Source organism: Ranitomeya imitator, chromosome 4 (assembly GCF_032444005.1).
Source record: "Ranitomeya imitator isolate aRanImi1 chromosome 4, aRanImi1.pri, whole genome shotgun sequence".
Lineage (NCBI taxonomy): Eukaryota > Metazoa > Chordata > Amphibia > Anura > Dendrobatidae > Ranitomeya > Ranitomeya imitator.
The window spans coordinates 345,897,932-345,922,796 of NC_091285.1; positions in this window are offsets into that span (position 1 = coordinate 345,897,932).

Below are 24,865 nucleotides of genomic sequence, written 5' to 3' on the forward strand. Positions count from 1 at the left end.
GAGAAAATTTTTAGTTAGCTCACCATCCTCATCTCACTCCAGGAGTCCGTCTGTCAGCCAGGGTTGCGGCTCGGCAGCCACAGCAACGAAATCCAGAAAAATGTGTATGACCCGGCGATGAAGAATCCGCTGCACCTGTAGAGGTCTTGTATTATAAAACTTCCATTTTATTGAAGAATGGTTAAAAAAATCTAAAAGTGCATAGGTACACGCAGCCAGATCAGCCAGTGGACCTGTCTCAGCCAGTGACAAGGCCTTAATCAAGGTCTCCATGATTGACCATGATTAAGGCCTTGTCACAGGCCAAAGCATGTTGGTTCTAGATGTCCTCTGGCTGCATGTAACTATGCTCTTTTATATTTTTTACCATTCTTCAATAAAATGGAAGTTTTATTATACAAGACCTCTGAAGGCGCAGCGGATTCCTATAAAATTCCTATAAATTTCCTATAAAATTCTTCATCGCCGGGTCATTCATAGACCATGTAATAGTATATGATTAAGTAATTGAATTCAGAAAATGTTTTAAAACTTTTTTGGAGTATTATATAACACAGAAATGTTGTAAAGCACCTAATACTCTCTGTATGACAATATAGTCAATTTTTTTATTTAAAAAAATTTAGTTTACTGCCACATTTATATTTTTAGCAACGAACTGCAAAGCCCTAATCCCCTTCTACAGACTGTGTTCAGCCACTCTCCTTGCTCCTGCAACTCCCTCTCCCTCATTAGGCTAAAGACAGATTGTACTGTATGTGAAACAAACAGCAAAGCAGAAATTTAGTCCTTGAAACAACTATTAGTATGATGGTTCAAGGTCAGCACCAGTATCAACACTACAGGGCTCTGATTCGTTAAACTGTGCACACACATGCCTGGACAAGCACTCTCTCTCGCCAATAAAAACTGTCACAGAACTGTGAAATAGTGTGAGTGTGCCGAGCCTAGCAGCGCCTGTCACACGGCCTAAACTCTTCATTCTAGGAATTTAGGACCTGAGAATGACGTCGCGGCTTGTGATTGGTCACGTGGCGGTCACATGAGCGGCACGTGACCAATCAGAAGCCGTGACATCATGGAAGGCCCTAAACGCACTCATTTTAAGCAAAGAAGGCTGCCGGTTACCAGCGGTGATGTCCAGGGGCCTCCGGAGAGGTAAGTATATCAATATTTTTTATTTTAATTCTTTATTTTACACATTAATATGGACTGGGTGCCCCGGAAGTGATCATATGGGCATAGTGTTTATCTGGATGTCGGTAAAAATTTCTCAGCCCGAACTGCGAGTGTAATTTTGGCACCAAACTTACGCTCGCAGTTCAGGCTGAGAAAATTTTACCGGCATACAGATAAACACTATGCCCATATGATCACTTCCGGGGCACCCAGGCTAAAGTTACGACCCGCGCATGCGCAGTGATGTAAATTATGCCATGCCCACAGTTGGGCAAAGCATAATGCGCAGGCGCTAGAGGCAAATTCACTGCGCAACTGCTAAGAAAGAGCGCGATCTGTGCGATTCACAGATCGCGTTTACGACAGACACGGCGAGAAGCAGGGGGGAGGAACCGCTATTTGACCATGCCCATCCGACCTGACCAACTTGATTAACAGGACAAAATGGCCAGTTCACAAAGGTATTTCGGCAGCCTAACGGGGGAATAAAGGCACCAAAAAGGCACTAATGTAAAGCCCAGCTCTGCCCCTATTTCACACTATTTTTATCTAATCTTTAAAAAACGGGGTGACAGGTTCCCTTTAAAGCCTGGGATGCGAACCGTCTTAAAACACTGAATTTGGCAGAAGCATTAACTGCAAAAGCTAAAGTTTCGGACCAGAAAATTTGATTCTAAGTAGATCTTAATGAAGAAATGAAAAATTATTTTTTTTTTCAGAAAAAAATCTGTTCTGAATTTTACATAGATATTTTATTAAAAAAATGTTCTGTTAGCATTCAGTTGCGGAAGTATAGTAGGTGTGCATTTGACAGTGAGCACAGTCAGAAGGGATGCCATTGCTGAGGCATATGCAATCATTGAAATGAAAGATATACCACAAGAAATACAGTATGTTTTTTGCAGTGGCCCTCTGTATAGGAAAATTCAGTTTTCAGCACTTTCCTATAAAATTAAACAAACAGTATGCAGGTACATACATGCCAGACGGAGGAAGAACATACACTTTTGGCCTCCTTCTAGTGAATGGTCTAGTATGACAAGGTTACATCAAATGCCAAGAAAAGCTCCAGTTGTATCAGACATATACCATAGGCTAGGTGCATGGCCACCGTGCACCTAGCCTTTAGGGCAAAACCACAGAACTCACTCAGCATACTGTTCACCTTGCAGATCTGAGAAGCATATGGTTAATCTGAAGTGGGATGGAAAAGTCATAGTCACACATGATTTATTCTTGTTATTTCAACCCAACAAATGACTTTCTACTATTCTCCAAATAGTATTTTATCATTCTGCAGTTGTTTTAAAATCAAGACAGGGTACTAGAAGTTTATATCCTCTTGTTGATGTAAAGATACTAAAAATTAGCAGCAATCTCAACTATAAAATGGCTGTACATCCTTAACTACTTTTCCCCTCTAAATAATCCCCAATGTATGCTGAAGAGTACACCTATTCATCTTATGACTTAACTATCATTCTCTTTAATTCCATCAGGAAATGCAGGTCTCCAAGCTCCAGTGGTGACAATTTATCAAGGCTAAAGAGTGAAAAAAAATGATAATTTGGTTGTGCATCAATATAAGTAACAAGTAGGAGATTGAGTTGGAGGCAATAGTGTGCAAGCGTACTCAATTAACCTAGTTCTGCATCTATTGTTGCAACGCAACATTGCAGATTCATGTAAAGTAAAGGTAGTACTCACTATTCCTTTCCATTATGCAGCCAGTAAAACACTTCACAGTAATACAGAAATGTTTAATGACAATAGAGGCAAGGTAAGCAATCATCACATTATCAGTAGAAGCAGGATACCATAAGGCTAAATTCACATGAGTGTATAAAAAAAATTTGATTTTCCTGCAGAAAAATTCATGATTTTTCATCCACATTGTTATTCTTATGCAACTGATGTTGCACTAATTTTTATGCATAAACAGTAAATAAAAACAAGACCAGAAACAGTTTCAGATATTAAAAATGGCAATTTGTACATGAATATCTGATGCTATACTGTTGATCTGTATGGGATCTGATAGATTTCATAGATTTGTATAGGCAAGTCTCATGTCACGATTCATTATGGGATTTGTGGCAGCTCTAGTTCTGCTGAAATTTAAATGTTGTTTTTTCCCTTTGGTCCAGTCTCTTGCTGGCTGTTCTTTTAGGCTGGTCAGCTGATTTTGGCTGGTAACCTCTCCCTCCTTCCTTTAAATAGTCACATGACCCATCACCTGATGAGCAGGTAATAGAGTCCTTCTATGCAAACCAGCTAGTGTTGAGGAGCTCTCCTGTTTCAATGGTGTTGCTGCTGTGGAAATTCAGATTCCGGGTGCCGTTTTATATCTTGCTGTGGAGCTTAGCATCAGAGCCCAAAGCTGAGTATTTCTTCCTTTTTCTTTGTTTGTCCCTTGTTTGTCTCTTTCTTTGAATGTTATCATCTGCAGTGGCGAGACTAGCATCCTTGCAGGCATGTGCATTAGCCAGGGTACATTGAGGTGACAATCGGGAACTAGCACATGATGGTGGCGGGGAAGGACCCGCATAGGAGAGCTTAGGGATAGGCACAAATTGATGTCAGGAGGTGTCCCATCCCTCACTCCCTACTGGTAGGGTCTTCCTCTCCCTTTTCCATCCCATTGTATTTGTATGCTGTATCGTCCGACGGACTTACTCGTGTCCAAGCGCGACATCTCATCAGAAATAGTACTGAAAATTTCTTTTCCATGGAGATTCCATGTAAATCCATGTAAAATAACAGTCATCTAAACAGAAAAAATTGAATGCATTGGTCCAAGTACTGTCTGTGCGATGCTAGTCTTTCTAAGGACAGCACTCAAACAAAAAATATGGTTGTGTTAATGTATCCTAAGATGTAGCACCTCATTAAGGCAATGTTCACACATCCAAATACTAAACATGGGAACACGGCCTAACAGAGACAAATAACCAGATCACACCACTGAGAATAGGTGGTAACGAAATCTGAGCGCCAACTCCCTCCTCTCCTGATTGCAGGGTGACCACTTCATGTCACAGAGTAGGCCTAGGACAATAAGCTATTCTCTGATTTAGAACTCTTAAAATTTTCCAGATACACATGACATTAACCCCTTTACCCCCAAGGGTGGTTTGCACGTTAATGACCAGGCCAATTTTTACAATTCTGAACCCTGTCCCTTTATGAGGTTGTAACTCTGGAACGCTTCAACGGATCCCAGTGAATCTGACATTGTTTTCTCGTGACATATCGTACTTCATGATAGTGTTAAAATTTATTTGATACAACCTGCATTTATTTGTGAAAAAAATGGAAATTTGGTGAAAATTTAGAAAATTTCACAATTTTCCAAATTTGAATTTTTATGCAATTAAATCACAGAGATATGTCACTGAAAATACTTAATAAGTAACATTTCCCACATGTATACTTTACATCAGCACAATTTTGGAACCAAAAATTTTTTTTGTTAGGGAGTTATAAGGGTTAAAAGTTGACCAGCAATTTCTCATTTTTACAACACCATTTTTTTTTAAGGACCACATCTCATTTGAAGTCATTTTGAGGGGTATATATGATAGAAAATACCCAAGTGTGACACCATTCTAAAAACTGCACCCCTCAAGGTGCTCAAAACCATATTCAAGAAGTTTATTAACCCTTTAGGTGCTTCACAGGAATTTTTGGAATGTTTAAATAAAAATGAACATTTAACTTTTTTTCGCCAAAAATTTACTTCAGCTCCATTTGTTTTATTTTACCAAGGGTAACAGGAGAAAATGGACCACAAAAGTTGTTGTACAATTTGTGCTGAGTACAGCGATACCCCATATGTGGGGGTAAACCACTGTTTGGGTGAATGACAGAGCTCGGAAGCGAAGGAGCGCCATTTGACTTTTCAAAGCAAAATTGACTGGAATCGAGATGGGACACCATGTTGCGTTTGGAGAGCCCCTGATGTGCCTAAACATTGAAACCCCCACAAGTGACACACTTTTGGAAAGTAGACCCCCTAAGGAACTTATCTAGAGGTGTGGTGAGCATTTTGACCCACCAAGTGCTTCACAGAAGTTTATAATGCAGAACCGTAAAAATAAAAAATCATATTTTTTCACAAACATTATCTTTTCGCCCCCAATTTTTTATTTCCCCAAGGGTAAGAGAAGAAATTGGACCGCAAACGTTGTTGTACAATTTATCCTGAGTACGCTGATACCCCATATGTGGGGGTACACCACTGTTTGGGTGCATGGGAGAGCTCGGAAGGGAAGGAGCGCCGTTTGACTTTTCAATGCAAAATTGACAGGAATTGAGATTGGCCGCCATGTTGCGTTTGGAGAGCCACTGATGTGCCTAAACATTGAAACCCCCCACAAGTGACACCGTTTTGGAAAGTAGACCCCCTAAGGAACTTATGTAGAGGTGTTGTGAGAACATTGAGCCCCCAAGTGTTTCATTACAGTTTATAACGCAGAGCCGTGAAAATAAAAAATCTTTTTTTTCCCACAAAAATTATTTTTTAGCCCCCAGTTTTGTATTTTCCCAAGGGTAACAGGAGAAATTGGACCACAAAAGTTGTTGTCCTATTTGTCCTGAGTACGCTGATACTCCATATGTTGGGGGAAACCCCTGTTTGGGCACAAGGGAGAGCTCAGAAGGGAAGGAACACTGTTTTACTTTTTCAACGCAGAATTGGCTGGAATTAAGATTGGACGCCATGTCGCGTTTGGAGAGCCCCTGATGTGCCTAAATGGTGGAAACCCCCCAATTATAACTGAAACCCTAATCCAAACACACCCCTAACCCTAATCCCAACTGTAACCCTAACCACATCTCTAACCCTGACACACCCCTAACCCTAATCCCAACCCTATGCCCAACCGTAAATGTAATCTAAACCCTAACGGTAACTTTAGCCCCAACCCTAACTTTAGCCCCAACCCTAACTGTAGCCTTAACCCTAGCCCTAACCCTAGCCCTAACCCTAACCCTAGCCCTAGACCCAACCCTAGCCCTAACCCTAGCCCTAGCCCTAACCATAACCCTAGCCCTAGCCTTAACCCTAGCCCTAATCCTAACCATAGCCCTAATGGGAAAATGGAAATAAATACATTTTTTTAATTTTTCCCTAACTAAGGGGGTGATGAAGGGGGGTTTGATTAACTTTTATAGCGGGTTTTTTAGCAGATTTTTATGATTGGCAGCCATCACACACTGAAAGACGCTTTTTATTGCAAAAAATATTTTTTGCGTTACCACATTTTGAGACCTATAATTTTTCCATATTTTGGTCCACAGAGTCATGTGAGACCTTGTTTTTTGTGGGACGAGTTGACGTTTTTATTGGTAACATTTTCGGGCACGTGACATTTTTTGATCGTTTTTTATTCCGATTTTTGTGAGGCAGAATGACCAAAAACCAGCTATTCATGAATTTCTTTTGGGGGAGGCGTTTATACCGTTCCGCGTTTGGTAACATTGATAAAGCAGTTTTATTCTTCTGGTCAGTACGATTACAGCGATACCTCATTTATATCACTTTTTTATGTTTTGGCGCTTTTATACGATAAAAACTATTTTATAGAAAAAATAATTATTTTTGCATCGCTTTATTCTCAGGACTATACCTTTTTTGTTTTTTTGCTGATGATGCTGTATGGCAGCTTGTTTTTTGTGGGACAAGATGACATTTTTAGCGGTACCATGGTTATTTATATCTGTCTTTTTGATCGTGTGTTATTCCACTTTTTGTTCGGCGGTATGATAATAAAGTGTTGTTTTTTGCCTCGTTTTTTTTTTTTTCTTATGGTGTTTACTGAAGGGGTAACTAGTGGGACAGTTTTATAGGGGCCGTTACGGACGCGACGATTAGGGTTGAGCGACTTTTGTTTTTATAGGATCGGGTCGGATTTCACGAAACCTGACTTTTTCAAAAGTCGGGTCGAGTGAAATCGGCCGATCCTATAGAAGATTCGGGGTCGGGGTCGGCCGAAACCCGAAACCCAATGCAGTGCATTGGGTTTCTAATGATTCCCAGGGTCTGAAGGAGAGGACACTCTCCTTCAGGCCCTGCGATCCATATTATTGTGTAAAATAAAGAATAAAAATAAAAAATATTGCTATACTCACCCTCGGACGCGCCCTGGTTGTAACCGGGAGCCTTCCTTCCTAAGAATCAGCGCTTGAAGGACCTTTCGATGACGTCGCGGCTTGTGATTGGTCACGTGATGCCCATGTGACCGCTCACGCGACCAATCACAAGCCGCGACATCATCGAAAGGTCCTTCAGGCGCTCATTCTTAGGAAGGAAGGCTCCCGGTTACAACCAGGGCGCGTCCGAGGGTGAGTATAGCAATATTTTTTATTTTTATTCTTTATTTTACACTTAAATCTGAATTCCGATACCGATTCCCGATATCTTAAACATATCGGGAATCGGTATCAGAATTCCGATTCCAGATTCAGAAGATCGCCGACCTCATGGCCGACCACACACAGGGGTCCGGTCGGGTTTCATGAAACCCGACTTTGCCAAAAGTCGGCAACTTCTGAATCTGGCCGACCCATTTCGCTCAACCCTAGCGGCGATACTAAATATGTGTACTTTTATTGTTTTTTTTAAATTTAGATAAAGAAATGTATTTATGGGAATAATATTTTTTTTTTCATCATTTAGGATTTTTTTTTAATTTTTTTTTTTACACATTTGGAAAACATTTTTTTTACTTTGTCCCGGGGGGAGGGGGGGGACACATCACAGATCGTCGATCTGACAGTTTGCACAGCACAGCGATCTGAGTTAGAGCACTGCAGGCTTACCAAGCGCCTCTGAGCAGGCACTTGGTAAGCCACCTCCCTCCCTGCAGGACCCGGATGCCACGGCCATTTTGGATCTGGGCCTGCTGCAGGGAGGGAGATAAGGAGATCCTCGCAGCAACGCGATCACAAAAATTATTTATTGTCACAAAATCTTTTTCACATCCTATCCTTCGTATCTTATTTACCCTGATGTTCATATAGATGTAGTTCAATTCAGATGTCAACTTTTCACATTTTCCTTGTGTTACCTGGTTCTATTACTGTGTAATGCTCAACTGAAAAGAGCTTATTTGCAATACTGTATGCTCTTATCTTATGCTAAAAAAGGGTGCTGTTTTTCTCTGGTCCTAGCAGTAGACAGTCGTCTGGATAATAAGTTTACTTTCAGTTCAGCTGAAGAGACAAAGAGAACGCATGCAGACATAAAGGTACCTTCACACTCAGCGATGCTGCAGCGATACCGACAACGATGTCGATCGCTGCAGCGTCGCTGTTTGGTCGCTGGAGAGCTGTCACACAGACAGCTCTCCAGCGACCAACGATGCAGGTAACCAGGGTAAACATCGGGTTACTAAGCGCAGGGCCGCGCTTAGTAACCCTATGTTTACCCTGGTAACCATCGTAAAAGTAAAAAAAGCAAACACTACATACTTACCTTCCGCTGTCTGTCGTCGGCGCTGTGCTTTTCTGCACTGACTGTGAGCACAGCGGCCGGAAAGCAGAGCGGTGACGTCACCGCTAGAGTTGAGCGACCTTGACCTTTTTAGAGTCGAGCCGGGTTTTGCGAAACCCGACTATGTCCAAAGTCGGGTCGAGTGAAATCGGCCGATTATGACGTAAAGTCGGGATCGACCGAAACACGAAACCCAATGCAAGTCAATGGGGCAGCATAGTCGGCAGTGAGTGGGGGCCAGGAAAACACCTAGAGTGCCCATTTTAATGTCAAAACCATCCATTCTTCTTAATGAAGCTTGTCAAGCGTAATTTACCTTAAAATAATTGGAAGGCATTTGAAATTGGGGGTCATTTGGCTAAAGTTGTGGGGGGTAGGGCTGGTTCAAGTAATTAGTGGGCCCAGTAAATCTGGACCACGTCACGGCAGTGGAGCAGGGAGAGGTAAGTATTTCAACTTTGCAAGTGCTGTGATCCTGAGCAAGCAGGGGGGGCCCACTCGTTGGCATTGGCACTGGCACAGGGCCCCTCAAAGTACAGCGGTGTGTTTGCACGGCGGGGGCGCCTCCCACCGGCAGCAACACTTTTGCGTACTATGAGAGGCCCTGTGCCAGTGACGTCGCCAACTAGTATTCCTCCCCCCACCTAATGAAGGAACCTGCACTTTCATCTGCACCTTCCTCTTTGTCCCCGTGTAAGGTGGTATGGTATGCGGGAAGAGCAACCTGACTTTCAGCAGGGTCACAATGTTGTTGTGTAGCGTGCACGGGGAATGTTGCGTTATGGGTCAATGTACCAGCAGACTCATCTATCACTGGCTGGGCAATGGGCACGATGAAGTGGAAACACAGATATAGGCCCAAAGAAGAAAGTGGGCTAAATGCAGTTCAAAATTGGTAACACAGGAATAACCAGGGGGCATTGCAGTGGAGGACAACTGGAATGAGAGGCTGACACAGAGAGTAGGGCCAAATCAGTAAGTAGTCGAAATGCAGTTCAAAATTGGCAACCGTAGTAAACAGGCGGCACAGCTTTGTTCAGTGGAGGAGAACAGCAAGGAGTGGCAGACACCGATAGTAGGCCCCAACCCAACTAGTAGGCCAAATGCAGTCTAACATTAACAACTACTTAACGAGAGGCTGAAAATGGAATTTCAGGACAGGAAACCAGGAGAACAGCAAGGAGTGGCAGACACCGATAGTAGGCCCCAAACCAACTAGTACGCCAAATGCAGTTGTTCCATTTAACCACAATTTAATGAGAGCCTGAAGATAGAAGCTCAGGAAAGGCAACCTGGGGAACACCTTGGAGTGTAACACACCATCTCTCTCCACCCCATACCCATTTTGTAGGCCTAATGCTGTGTACTTTTCTACAACTACTAAACGAGAGTCGGAAGACCGAAGCAATGGCAAGGAAACCTGGGGAACACCTTGGAGTGTAACACACCATCTCTCTCCACCCCATACCCAATTTGTAGGCCTAATGCAGCCTACTTTCCGACACCTACTAAACGAGAGCATGAAGATCGAAGCTCAGGAAAGGCAACCTGGGGAACACCTTGGAGTGTAACACACCATCTCTCTCCACCCCATACCCATTTTTTAGGCCTAATGCAGTGTACTTTTCTACAACTACTAAACGAGAGTCGGAAGACCGAAGCAATGGCAAGGAAACCTGGGGAACACCTTGGAGTGTAACACACCATCTCTCTCCACCCCATTCCCCATTTTTTAGGCCTAATGCAGCCTACTTTCCGACACCTACTAAACGAGAGCATGAAGATCGAAGCTCAGGAAAGGCAACCTGGGGAACACCTTGGAGTGTAACACACCATCTCTCTCCACCCCATACCCATTTTGTAGGCCTAATGCTGTGTACTTTTCTACAACTACTAAACGAGAGTCGGAAGACCGAAGCAATGGCAAGGAAACCTGGGGAACACCTTGGAGTGTAACACACCATCTCTCTCCACCCCATACCCAATTTGTAGGCCTAATGCAGCCTACTTTCCGACACCTACTAAACGAGAGCATGAAGATCGAAGCTCAGGAAAGGCAACCTGGTGAAAACCTTGGAGTGTAACACAACCTGTCTCTACACCCCATACACAATTAGTAGGCCTAATGCAGCGTAGTTTCCAACAGCTACTAAACGAGAGCCGGAAGATCGAAGCTCAGGAAAGGCAACCTGGGGAACACCTTGGAGTGTAACACAACCTCTCTCTACACCACGGAAGGGCTGATTCTTAGGAAGGAAGGCTGTTGTAAATAAGCATTGCGCGTCCGAGGGTGATTATATTCTTATTCGGTATCTACTCACCCTCGGACGCGCCATGCTTCTTGATTTGTAATTAATGTTTATTTGCAATGTGCTTTTGACTTACTCAATTATTTTTTTAATTATTGATTTTATTAAATTAATAGTTTAACATCTTATTGGAAATAATTTAAAGGAGACGCGACAGGACAACACTCGGTGGATGCCATATCTGTGTTAACAACTCCAAAAAACTTTCAGTTAACTTCTTGCAGGAGAAAGAAATTGTAGCTGTTGGACCTTTGTAGTACAGTTCCAGATATTTGTTGTGTGTTTGTTTTGATTGTTAAAATGTCTGCATTTGAGATCTCAACACGATCTTATTTTTTATAATCAAATTAATTTTTTAAATATTTTATTAGGTTGGTTCAAGGGGTACACGGGCCGCAGTAGACAGGTCAGTGGAGGCCTAGTGGAAGGAGGGACCACAGACAGGCATCGAAGGCCTAAAATAATAACACATGGCTGTAGGCAATTTTAAATTGGTTCCAGGGGTACACGGGCAGCAGTGCCCTGGTCAGTGTAGTAGTAGTTGAAAGAATGGACCGCAGACAGGCATCGAAGGCCTAAAATAAAAAAATTGGGCTGGCTGTAGGCAATTTTAAATTGGTTCCAGGGGTACACGGGCAGCAGTGGTGTGGTCAGTGGAGGCCTAGTGGAAGGAGTGACCGCAGACAGGCATCGAAGGCCTAAAATATTAACACATGGCTGTAGTCAATTTTAAATTGGTTCCAGGGGTACTTGGGCAGCAGTGCCCTGGTCAGTGTAGTAGTAGTTGAAAGAATGGACCGCAGACAGGCATCGAAGGCCTAAAATAAAAAAATGGGGCTGGCTGTAGGCAATTTTAAATTGGTTCCAGGGGTACACGGGCAGCAGTGGTGTGGTCAGTGGAGGCCTAGTGGAAGGAGTGACCGCAGACAGGCATCGAAGGCCTAAAATAATAACACATGGCTGTAGGCAATTTTAAATTGGTTCCAGGGTTACACGGGCAGCAGTGGTGTGGTCAGTGGAGGCCTAGTGGAAGGAGTGACCGCAGACAGGCATCGAAGGCCTAAAATAATCACACATGGCTGTAGGCAATTTTAAATTGGTTCCAGGGGTACACGGGCAGCAGTGGTGTGGTCAGTGGAGGCCTAGTGGAAGGAGTGACCACAGACAGGCATCGAAGGCCTAAAATATTAACACATGGCTGTAGTCAATTTTAAATTGGTTCCAGGGGTACTTGGGCAGCAGTGCCCTGGTCAGTGTAGTAGTAGTTGAAAGAATGGACCGCAGACAGGCATCGAAGGCCTAAAATAAAAAAATTGGGCTGGCTGTAGGCAATTTTAAATTGGTTCCAGGGGTACACGGGCAGCAGTGGTGTGGTCAGTGGAGGCCTAGTGGAAGGAGTGACCGCAGACAGGCATCGAAGGCCTAAAATAATAACACATGGCTGTAGGCAATTTTAAATTGGTTCCAGGGTTACACGGGCAGCAGTGGTGTGGTCAGTGGAGGCCTAGTGGAAGGAGTGACCGCAGACAGGCATCGAAGGCCTAAAATAATCACACATGGCTGTAGGCAATTTTAAATTGGTTCCAGGGGTACACGGGCAGCAGTGGTGTGGTCAGTGGAGGCCTAGTGGAAGGAGTGACCACAGACAGGCATCGAAGGCCTAAAATATTAACACATGGCTGTAGTCAATTTTAAATTGGTTCCAGGGGTACTTGGGCAGCAGTGCCCTGGTCAGTGTAGTAGTAGTTGAAAGAATGGACCGCAGACAGGCATCGAAGGCCTAAAATAAAAAAATTGGGCTGGCTGTAGGCAATTTTAAATTGGTTCCAGGGGTACACGGGCAGCAGTGGTGTGGTCAGTGGAGGCCTAGTGGAAGGAGTGACCGCAGACAGGCATCGAAGGCCTAAAATAATAAAACATGGCTGTAGGCAATTTTAAATTGGTTCCAGGGGTACACGGGCAGCAGTGGTCTGGTCAGTGGAAGTCTAGTGGAAGGAGTGACCGCAGACAGGCTTCGAAGGCCTAACATAACAAACTTGGGCTGGCTGTAGGCACTTTTAAATTGGTTCCAGGGGTACATGGGCAGCAGTGTATGGTCAGTGGAAGTCTAGTGGAAGGAGTGACCGCAGACAGGCTTCCAAGGCCTAACATAACAAACTTGGGCTGGCTGTAGGCACTTTTAAATTGGTTCCAGGGGTACACGGGCAGCAGTGGTCTGGTCAGTGGAAGTCTAGTGGAAGGAGTGACCGCAGACAGGCTTCCAAGGCCTAACATAACAAACTTGGGCTGGCTGTAGGCACTTTTAAATTGGTTCCAGGGGTACACGGGCAGCAGTGGTCTGGTCAGTGGAAGTCTAGTGGAAGGAGTGACCGCAGACAGGCTTCCAAGGCCTAACATAACAAACTTGGGCTGGCTGTAGGCACTTTTAAATTGGTTCCAGGGGTACACGGGCAGCAGTGGTCTGGTCAGTGGAAGTCTAGTGGAAGGAGTGACCACAGACAGGCATCGAAGGCCTAAAATATTAACACATGGCTGTAGTCAATTTTAAATTGGTTCCAGGGGTACTTGGGCAGCAGTGCCCTGGTCAGTGTAGTAGTATTTGAAAGAATGGACCGCAGACAGGCATCGAAGGCCTAAAATAAAAAAATTGGGCTGGCTGTAGGCAATTTTAAATTGGTTCCAGGGGTACACGGGCAGCAGTGGTGTGGTCAGTGGAGGCCTAGTGGAAGGAGTGACCGCAGACAGGCATCGAAGGCCTAAAATAATAACACATGGCTGTAGGCAATTTTAAATTGGTTCCAGGGTTACACGGGCAGCAGTGGTGTGGTCAGTGGAGGCCTAGTGGAAGGAGTGACCGCAGACAGGCATCGAAGGCCTAAAATAATCACACATGGCTGTAGGCAATTTTAAATTGGTTCCAGGGGTACACGGGCAGCAGTGGTGTGGTCAGTGGAGGCCTAGTGGAAGGAGTGACCACAGACAGGCATCGAAGGCCTAAAATATTAACACATGGCTGTAGTCAATTTTAAATTGGTTCCAGGGGTACTTGGGCAGCAGTGCCCTGGTCAGTGTAGTAGTAGTTGAAAGAATGGACCGCAGACAGGCATCGAAGGCCTAAAATAAAAAAATTGGGCTGGCTGTAGGCAATTTTAAATTGGTTCCAGGGGTACACGGGCAGCAGTGGTGTGGTCAGTGGAGGCCTAGTGGAAGGAGTGACCGCAGACAGGCATCGAAGGCCTAAAATAATAAAACATGGCTGTAGGCAATTTTAAATTGGTTCCAGGGGTACACGGGCAGCAGTGGTCTGGTCAGTGGAAGTCTAGTGGAAGGAGTGACCGCAGACAGGCTTCGAAGGCCTAACATAACAAACTTGGGCTGGCTGTAGGCACTTTTAAATTGGTTCCAGGGGTACATGGGCAGCAGTGTATGGTCAGTGGAAGTCTAGTGGAAGGAGTGACGGCAGACAGTCTTCGAAGGCCTAACATAACAAAATTGGGCTGACTGTAGGCACTTTTAAATTGGTTCCAGGGTAACACGGCCAGCAGTGGCCTGGTCAGTGTAGTAGTTGTAGAAAGAAGGGACCGCAGACAGGCTTCGAAGGCCTAACATAACAAAAATGTCAAAACAATGGTATTGTCAGTGCCAGGCATTGAAGGATGTCAGCGCCTAGACTACACATTGGTGAAGCTGTGAGAGATAATTTTGCTAGTGGTAGAGCACTGTTTGAGCTGGGGGGGGGGACTGGCTTGTGGCCGGCGGTACAGGCACAGGGCCCCTCATATTACAACGGTGTGTCTGACGTTGGGTGCGCACCACCACCGCCAGAGACACTTTATTGTACTATGAGGGACCCAGTGGCAGTGCCGTCGACCAAAAGCGGCCACACCCACCTCTTCAGACAAACAGCACTCTCAAGGGTCCAAGCGCAAAGTGGCGATAGCACGGCCCCGTGTGGGGAGTTTGGCCATTTCGTGAGGTGGAAACATGTCGTATGCTGGACAATCAGGTGAAGAAAATTACGAGATTGGAAAAGTCATTCAGAATAGTCCACAGGCAAGACCTTTTCATAGGAAAGCTAGGTGTCAGCCGGGCAGGGTGGGGCAAAAGATTTTGAAATCCAGTTGTGGTTCATTTTAATGAAGGTTAGATCATCTACATTTTGGGTAGCCAGACGAGTCCTTTTTTCTGTTAGTATTGAACCTGCAGCACTGAATACTCTTTCTGATAGGACACTAGCTGCCGGGCAAGCAAGCTCCTGCAATGCATATTCTGCCAATTCTGGCCAGGTGTCTAATTTGGATGCCCAGTAGGGTTGAGCGAAACGGGTCGAACATTTTCAAAAGTCGCCGACTTTTGGCTAAGTCGGGGTTTCATGAAACCCGATCCGACCCCTGTGCGGGGTCGGCCATGCGGTACGCGACTTTCGCGCCAAAGTCGCGTTTCAATGACGCGAAAAGCGCCATTTCTCAGCCAATGAAGGTAAACGCAGAGTGTGGGCAGCGTGATGACATAGGTCCTGGTCCCCACCATCTTAGAGAAGGGCATTGCAGTGATTGGCTTGCTGTCTGCGACGTCACAGGGGCTATAAAGAGGCGTTCCCGCCGACCGCCATCTTACTGCTGCTGATCTGAGCTTAGGGAGAGGTTGCTGCCGCTTTGTCAGAAGCAGGGATAGCGTTAGGCAGGGTCCATTAACCACAAAACCGCTTGTGCTGCAGCGATTTGCACTGTCCAACACCACCCTCGGTGTGCAGGGACAGTGGAAGTTTTTTTTTTTTTTTTTTCCCCTCAGCGCTGTAGCTCATTGGGCTGCCCTAGAAGGCTCCCTGATAGCTGCATTGCTGTGTGTACGCCGCTGTGCAAACCAACTGCTTTTTTCAAAGCACAAATCCTCTTGTTCCTTCCTTTCTGCACAGCTATCTTTTTTGTTTGTCCACACTTTTTATTTCATTTGTGCATCAGTCCACTCCTTATTGCTGCCTGCCATACCTGGCTGAGATTACTGCAGGCAGGGAGATAGTAGCTGCCTGCCATACCTGGCTGAGATTACTGCAGTCAGGGAGAAAGTAATTGTAGGACATTCCCTGTGTTTTTTTTTTTTTTTTTTTTGGTGGGAGATTAAGATTGGCAATTTGGCATTTCTGCTAGAGTGCCATCCCTGTGTGTGCCATCTCTCTCACATAGTGGGCCATAGAAAGCCTTTTCATTTTTCTGTATTTTTTTTTGTGGGGTGTATAAATTCTCCCTGATAAAAATACAGTGGGAGATTAATATTGGCCTTTGGGCTTGTGTGCCAGTCCTGAGTGTGCCATCTCTCTCACAAATAGTGGGCCATAGAAAGCCTATTTTATTTTTTTTTGGGTTTTATAAATTCTCCCTGAAAAAAAGGGAGATTAATATTGGCCTCTGGGCTTGTGTGCCAGTCCTGAGCGTGCCATCTGTGCCAGCCCTGAGCGTGCCATCTCTCTCACAAATAGTGGGCCATAGAAAGCCTATTTAATTTTTTTTTTGGTTTTATAAATTCTCCCTGAAAAAAAGGGAGATTAATATTGGCCTCTGGGCTTGTGTGCCAGTTGTGAGCGTGCCATCTGTGCCAGTCCTGAGCGTGCCATCTCTCTCACAAATAGTGGGCCATAGAAAGCCTATTTAATTTTTTTTTTTGTTTTATAAATTTTCCCTGAAAAAAGGGAGATTAATATTGGCCTCTGGGCTTGTGTGCCAGTTGTGAGCGTGCCATCTGTGCCAGTCCTGAGCGTGCCATCTCTCTCACAAATAGTGGGCCATAGAAAGCCTATTTAATTTTTTTTTTGGTTTTATAAATTTTCCCTGAAAAAAGGGAGATTAATATTGGCCTCTGAGCTTGTGTGCCAGTTGTGAGCGTGCCATCTGTGCCAGTCCTGAGCGTGCCATCTCTCTCACAAATAGTGGGCCATAGAAAGCCTATTTAAATATTTTTTTGGTTTTATAAATTCTCCCAGAAAAAAAGGGAGATTAATATTGGCCTCTGGGCTTCTGTGCCAGTCCTGAGCGTGCCATCTGTGCCAGTCCTGAGCGTCCCATCTCTCTCACAAATAGTGGGCCATAGAAAGCCTATTTTTTTTTTGGGGGGGGTTTTAGAAATTCTCCCTGGAAAAAAAAAGGGAGATTAATATTGCCCTTTGGGCTTGTGTGCCAGTACTAAGCGTTCCATCTCTCTCTCTCTCTCTTAGTCAGTGGGCCATAGAACGCCTATTTTTGGTTTTATTTGTTTTCTAAATTCTCCCTGAAAAAATCATTTTATTTTATTTGGTTTCTAAATTCTTCCTGATAAAATCATATTTTTTTTATTATTTTTTTTTCTAAAGTCTCCCTGAAAAAAAAAAAAAAAAAAAAAAAAAACAGTGGGAGATTAATATTGGCCTTTCTGCTTGTGTGCCAGTCTTGACTCCTGGGTGCGTCATCTCTCAGTCAGTGGGCCATAGAACACCTATTTTTGGTTTTATTTGTTTTATAAATTCTCCCTGAAAAAAATCATTTTATTTTATTTGGTTTCTAAATTCTTCCTGATAAAATCATATTTTTTTTATTATTTTTTTTTCTAAAGTCTCCCTGAAAAAAAAAAAAAAAAACAACCAAAAAAAACAGTGGGAGATTAATATTGGCCTTTCTGCTTGTGTGCCAGTCTTGACTCCTGGGTGTGCCATCTCTCTCTCTCTCTCTCTCTCTCTCTCTCCAATTGTGGTCCATAGAAAGCCTATATTTTTTTTCCTTGATTTGGGTTCCAAAATCTACCAGAGAAAATAACTCCATCAATCATTGGTAGAAAAATATTGGCCTCTGGGCTTGTGTGCCACTCCTGATTCCTGTGTGCGTCATCTCTCAGTCAGTGGGCCATAGAACGCCTATTTTTGGTTTTATTTGTTTTATAAATTCTCCCTGAAAAAATCATTTTATTTTATTTGGTTTCTAAATTCTTCCTGATAAAATCATATTTTTTTTATTATTTTTTTTTCTAAAGTCTCCCTGAAAAAAAAAAAAAAAAATCAACCAAAAAAAACAGTGGGAGATTAATATTGGCCTTTCTGCTTGTGTGCCAGTCTTGACTCCTGGGTGTGCCATCTCTCTCTCTCTCTCTCTCTCTCTCTCTCTCTCTCCAATTGTGGTCCATAGAAAGCCTATATTTTTTTTCCTTGATTTGGGTTCCAAAATCTACCAGAGAAAATAACTCCATCAATCATTGGTAGAAAAATATTGGCCTCTGGGCTTGTGTGCCACTCCTGATTCCTGTGTGCGTCATCTCTCAGTCAGTGGGCCATAGAACGCCTATTTTTGGTTTTATTTGTTTTATAAATTCTCCCTGAAAAAATCATTTTATTTTATTTGGTTTCTAAATTCTTCCTGATAAAATCATATTTTTTTTATTATTTTTTTTTCTAAAGTCTCCCTGAAAAAAAAAAAAAAAACAGTGGGAGATTAATATTGGCCTTTCTGCTTGTGTGCCAGTCTTGACTCCTGGGTGCGTCATCTCTCAGTCAGTGGGCCATAGAACGCCTATTTTTGGTTTTATTTGTTTTATAAATTCTCCCTGAAAAAATCATTTTATTTTATTTGGTTTCTAAATTCTTCCTGATAAAATCATATTTTTTTTATTATTTTTTTTTCTAAAGTCTCCCTGAAAAAAAAAAAAAAAAAACAACCAAAAAAAACAGTGGGAGATTAATATTGGCCTTTCTGCTTGTGTGCCAGTCTTGACTCCTGGGTGTGCCATCTCTCTCTCTCTCTCTCTCTCTCTCTCCAATTGTGGTCCATAGAAAGCCTATATTTTTTTTCCTTGATTTGGGTTCCAAAATCTACCAGAGAAAATAACTCCATCAATCATTGGTAGAAAAATATTGGCCTCTGGGCTTGTGTGCCACTCCTGATTCCTGTGTGCGTCATCTCTCACTCAGTGGCCCATAGAAAGCATATAGTTTGTTACATTTGTTTTCTAAATTCTCCCTGCAAAAATCAATGTTTTTTTTTGGGGGGGGTTTCTAAAGTGTTCCTGAAAAAAATAAAAATAAAAAAAAAATAATAGTGTGACATTAATATTAACATTTGTGCTTCAGTGACAGTCCTGCGTGTGGGGCATCTCTCTAATTTGCAGCCACCAAAAAAAGAGTGTGTAACATTGGGCCTGATTTTCGCTGTGGTCTCACCAACCTGTAAAGGGGTAGCTAAATCATACTGAAGTTATAGCTCACCGTGTAAGTTGTGTGACTGCAACAAATAATGTTAGTTTGGTTACGTTTTGAAAACAATGAGGAAGTCTAGTGGAAGAGGTCGTGGCCGGGGGCGTTCATTGTCAGCTGGTAATGAGGGTAGTGGTAGTGGTGGAGCATCAGGTGGTCGTGGGGAAAAAAATATTGCTCCTAAGTCTGGAGCTGTGGAGCCAGGTTCGTCGTCCGGCTACACAAGGCCTCGAACGCTCCCTTTTCTGGGATTAGGAAAACCGCTTTTAAAGCCGGAGCAGCAAGAGCAAGTTTTGGCTTATCTTGCTGACTCAGCCTCTAGCTCTTTTGCCTCCTCTCGTGAAACTGGTAAAAGTAAAAGCAGCGCGTCGTTAGTGGATGTTCACGGTCAGGGACAAGTCACTTCCTTGTCCTCTTCAGCAAAAACAACAACAGAGAAGAATGCAGCAGGCGACACAACGGGTTACTCCATGGAGCTCTTTACACATACCGTCCCTGGCTTAGAAAGTGAAGCAGTTAACAGTCCATGCCCATTACAAATTGAATCTGACATGGAGTGCACTGACGCACAGCCACAGCCAGACTACTATGCTGGTCCTTTGACTCAGACCACAACATTGCCCTCGCAGGGTGCTGATCAAGAATCAGACCCTGATGAGACTATGTTGCCCCATCACGAACGCTATACCACCGAACGACACGGTGACACAGACGAAGTTGCGCAGGAGGTACAAGAAGAGTTATTAGATGACCCAGTTCTTGACCCCGATTGGCAGCCATTGGGGGAACAGGGTGCAGGCGGCAGCAGTTCTGAAGCAGAGGAGGAGGAGGGGCCGCAGCAGGCATCAACATCGCCACAGGTTCCATCTGCCGGGCCCGTATCTTGCCCAAAACGCGTGGCAAAGCCAAAACCTGGTGGAGGACAGCGTGGCCATCCGGTTAAAGCTCAGTCTGCAATGCCTGAAAAGGTATCCGATGCTAGAAAGAGTGCAGTCTGGCATTTTTTTAAACAACATCCAATTGATCAGCGCAAAGTCATCTGTCAAAAATGTTCTACTTCCTTAAGCAGAGGTCAGAATCTGAAAAGTCTCAATACTAGTTGCATGCATAGACATTTAACCACCATGCATTTGAAAGCTTGGACTAACTACCAAACGTCCCTTAAGGTTGTTGCACCCTCGGCCAATGAAGCTAGTCATCAACGCAACATCCCTTCCGGCAGTGTAGGACCACCATTTAGCGCACCACCTGCTGTATCTGTGCAGGTATCTTTGCCAGGCCAAAGCAGTCAGGGTCAGGGAATCACCAGTTTCGTAGTAGGAAACACTGCATCTAGGGCACCGGCGGCAACAATACCATCTCCCACCGTCTCTCAGTCTGCCATGTCCACCGGCACCCCCGCTAGTTCCACGATCTCCATCTCTCCAGTCCAGCTCACCCTACATGAGACTATGGTTAGAAAAAGGAAGTACTTAGCCTCGCATCCGCGTACACAGGGTTTGAACGCCCACATAGCTAGACTAATCTCGTTAGAGATGATGCCCTACCGGTTAGTTGAAAGCGAAGCTTTCAAAGACCTGATGGACTACGCTGTACCACGCTACGAGCTACCCAGTCGACACTTTTTTTCCAGAAAAGCCATCCCAGCCCTCCACCAGCATGTTAAAGAGCGCATCGTCCATGCACTCAGGCAATCTGTGAGCACAAAGGTGCACCTGACAACAGATGCATGGACCAGTAGGCATGGCCAGGGACGTTACGTGTCCATCACGGCACACTGGGTAAATGTGGTGGATTCAGGGTCCACAGGGGACAGCAAGTTTGGGACAGTTCTGCCTAGCCCACGGTCTAGTAAACAGTTGTCTGTAGCCGTTCGCACCCCCTCCTCCTCCTCCTCCTCCTCGTCCTCCTGCAGAAGCAAGAGCTCGTCCACAGACCGCAGTCGCACAAACACTCCATCCGCACCTGCCACTGTTGCACACCAGGTCTCCCATTATGGGGCAGCTACTGGCATACGTCAGCAGGCTGTATTGGCTATGAAGTGTTTGGGCGACAATAGACACACCGCGGAAGTTCTGTCCGAGTTCTTGCAGCAAGAAACGCAGTCGTGGCTGGGCACTGTAGATCTTGAGGCAGGCAAGGTAGTGAGTGATAACGGAAGGAATTTCATGGCTGCCATCTCCCTTTCCCAACTGAAACACATTCCTTGCCTGGCTCACACCTTAAACCTGGTGGTGCAGTGCTTCCTGAAAAGTTATCCGGGGTTATCCGACCTGCTCCTCAAAGTGCGTGGACTTTGCGCACATATCCGCCGTTCGCCTGTACACTCCAGCCGTATGCAGACCTATCAGCGTTCTTTGAACCTTCCCCAGCATCGCCTAATCATAGACGTTGCAACAAGGTGGAACTCAACACTGCACATGCTTCAGAGACTGTGCGAACAGAGGCGGGCTGTTATGTTTTTGTGGGAGGATACACATACACGGGCAGGCAGTAGGATGGCAGACATGGAGTTGTCAGGTGTGCAGTGGTCGAAGATTCAAGACATGTGTCAAGTCCTTCAGTGTTTTGAGGAATGCACACGGCTGGTTAGTGCAGACAACGCCATAATAAGCATGAGCATCCCCCTAATGCGTCTGCTGATGCAAAGTTTGACGCACATAAAGGATCAGGCGTCTGCACCAGAGGAAGAGGAAAGCCTTGATGACAGTCAGCGATTGTCTGGTCAGGGCAGTGTACATGACGAGGTACCGGGCGAAGAGGAGGTGGAGGATGAGGAGGATGATGGGGATGAGTATATTTTTAATGAGGAAGCTTTCCCGGGGGCACGGGAAATTGGTGGCGTGGCAAGGCCGGGTTCTGGTTTTTTGAGGGACACAAGTGACGTAGATTTGCCTGCAACTGCCCCTCAACCAAGCACAACCGCAGATTTGACAACGGGAACTTTGGCCCACATGGCGGATTATGCCTTGCGTATCCTCAAAAGGGACACACGCATTACAAAAATGATGAACGATGACGATTACTGGTTGGCCTGCCTCCTTGATCCTCGCTATAAAGGCAAATTGCAAAATATTATGCCACATGAGAACTTGGAACTAATATTAGCAACAAAACAATCAACTCTTGTTGACCGTTTGCTTCTGGCATTCCCTGCACACAGCGCCCGTGATCGTTCTCACACGAGCTCCAGGGGCCAGCAGACCAGAGGTGTTAGAGGGGCAGAAATCAGAAGTGGCGTTGGCCAGAGGGGTTTTCTGACCAGGTTGTGGAGTGATTTTTCTATGACCGCAGACAGGACAGGTACTGCAGCATCAATTCAAAGTGACAGGAGACAACATTTGTCCAGTATGGTTACAAACTATTTTTCATCCCTTATCGACGTTCTCCCTCAACCGTCATTCCCATTTGATTACTGGGCATCCAAATTAGACACCTGGCCAGAATTGGCAGAATATGCATTGCAGGAGCTTGCTTGCCCGGCAGCTAGTGTCCTATCAGAAAGAGTATTCAGTGCTGCAGGTTCAATACTAACAGAAAAAAGGACTCGTCTGGCTACCCAAAATGTAGATGATCTAACCTTCATTAAAATGAACCACAACTGGATTTCAAAATCTTTTGCCCCACCCTGCCCGGCTGACACCTAGCTTTCCTATGAAAAGGTCTTGCCTGTGGACTATTCTGAATGACTTTTCCAATCTCGTAATTTTCTTCACCTGATTGTCCAGCATACGACATGTTTCCACCTCACGAAATGGCCAAACTCCCCACACGGGGCCGTGCTATCGCCACTTTGCGCTTGGACCCTTGAGAGTGCTGTTTGTCTGAAGAGGTGGGTGTGGCCGCTTTTGGTCGACGGCACTGCCACTGGGTCCCTCATAGTACAATAAAGTGTCTCTGGCGGTGGTGGTGCGCACCCAACGTCAGACACACCGTTGTAATATGAGGGGCCCTGTGCCTGTACCGCCGGCCACAAGCCAGTTCCCCCCCCAGCTCAAACAGTGCTCTACCACTAGCAAAATTATCTCTCACAGCTTCACCAATGTGTAGTCTAGGCGCTGACATCCTTCAATGCCTGGCACTGACAATACCATTGTTTTGACATTTTTGTTATGTTAGGCCTTCGAAGCCTGTCTGCGGTCCCTTCTTTCTACAACTACTACACTGACCAGGCCACTGCTGGCCGTGTTACCCTGGAACCAATTTAAAAGTGCCTACAGTCAGCCCAATTTTGTTATGTTAGGCCTTCGAAGACTGTCTGCCGTCACTCCTTCCACTAGACTTCCACTGACCATACACTGCTGCCCATGTACCCCTGGAACCAATTTAAAAGTGCCTACAGCCAGCCCAAGTTTGTTATGTTAGGCCTTCGAAGCCTGTCTGCGGTCACTCCTTCCACTAGACTTCCACTGACCAGACCACTGCTGCCCGTGTACCCCTGGAACCAATTTAAAATTGCCTACAGCCATGTTTTATTATTTTAGGCCTTCGATGCCTGTCTGCGGTCACTCCTTCCACTAGGCCTCCACTGACCACACCACTGCTGCCCGTGTACCCCTGGAACCAATTTAAAATTGCCTACAGCCAGCCCAATTTTTTTATTTTAGGCCTTCGATGCCTGTCTGCGGTCCATTCTTTCAACTACTACTACACTGACCAGGGCACTGCTGCCCAAGTACCCCTGGAACCAATTTAAAATTGACTACAGCCATGTGTTAATATTTTAGGCCTTCGATGCCTGTCTGTGGTCACTCCTTCCACTAGGCCTCCACTGACCACACCACTGCTGCCCGTGTACCCCTGGAACCAATTTAAAATTGCCTACAGCCATGTGTGATTATTTTAGGCCTTCGATGCCTGTCTGCGGTCACTCCTTCCACTAGGCCTCCACTGACCACACCACTGCTGCCCGTGTAACCCTGGAACCAATTTAAAATTGCCTACAGCCATGTGTTATTATTTTAGGCCTTTGATGCCTGTCTGCGGTCACTCCTTCCACTAGGCCTCCACTGACCACACCACTGCTGCCCGTGTACCCCTGGAACCAATTTAAAATTGCCTACAGCCAGCCCAATTTTTTTATTTTAGGCCTTCGATGCCTGTCTGCGGTCCATTCTTTCAAATACTACTACACTGACCAGGGCACTGCTGCCCAAGTACCCCTGGAACCAATTTAAAATTGACTACAGCCATGTGTTAATATTTTAGGCCTTCGATGCCTGTCTGTGGTCACTCCTTCCACTAGACTTCCACTGACCAGACCACTGCTGCCCGTGTACCCCTGGAACCAATTTAAAAGTGCCTACAGCCAGCCCAAGTTTGTTATGTTAGGCCTTGGAAGCCTGTCTGCGGTCACTCCTTCCACTAGACTTCCACTGACCAGACCACTGCTGCCCGTGTACCCCTGGAACCAATTTAAAAGTGCCTACAGCCAGCCCAAGTTTGTTATGTTAGGCCTTGGAAGCCTGTCTGCGGTCACTCCTTCCACTAGACTTCCACTGACCATACCACTGCTGCCCGTGTACCCCTGGAACCAATTTAAAAGTGCCTACAGCCAGCCCAAGTTTGTTATGTTAGGCCTTGGAAGCCTGTCTGCGGTCACTCCTTCCACTAGACTTCCACTGACCATACACTGCTGCCCATGTACCCCTGGAACCAATTTAAAAGTGCCTA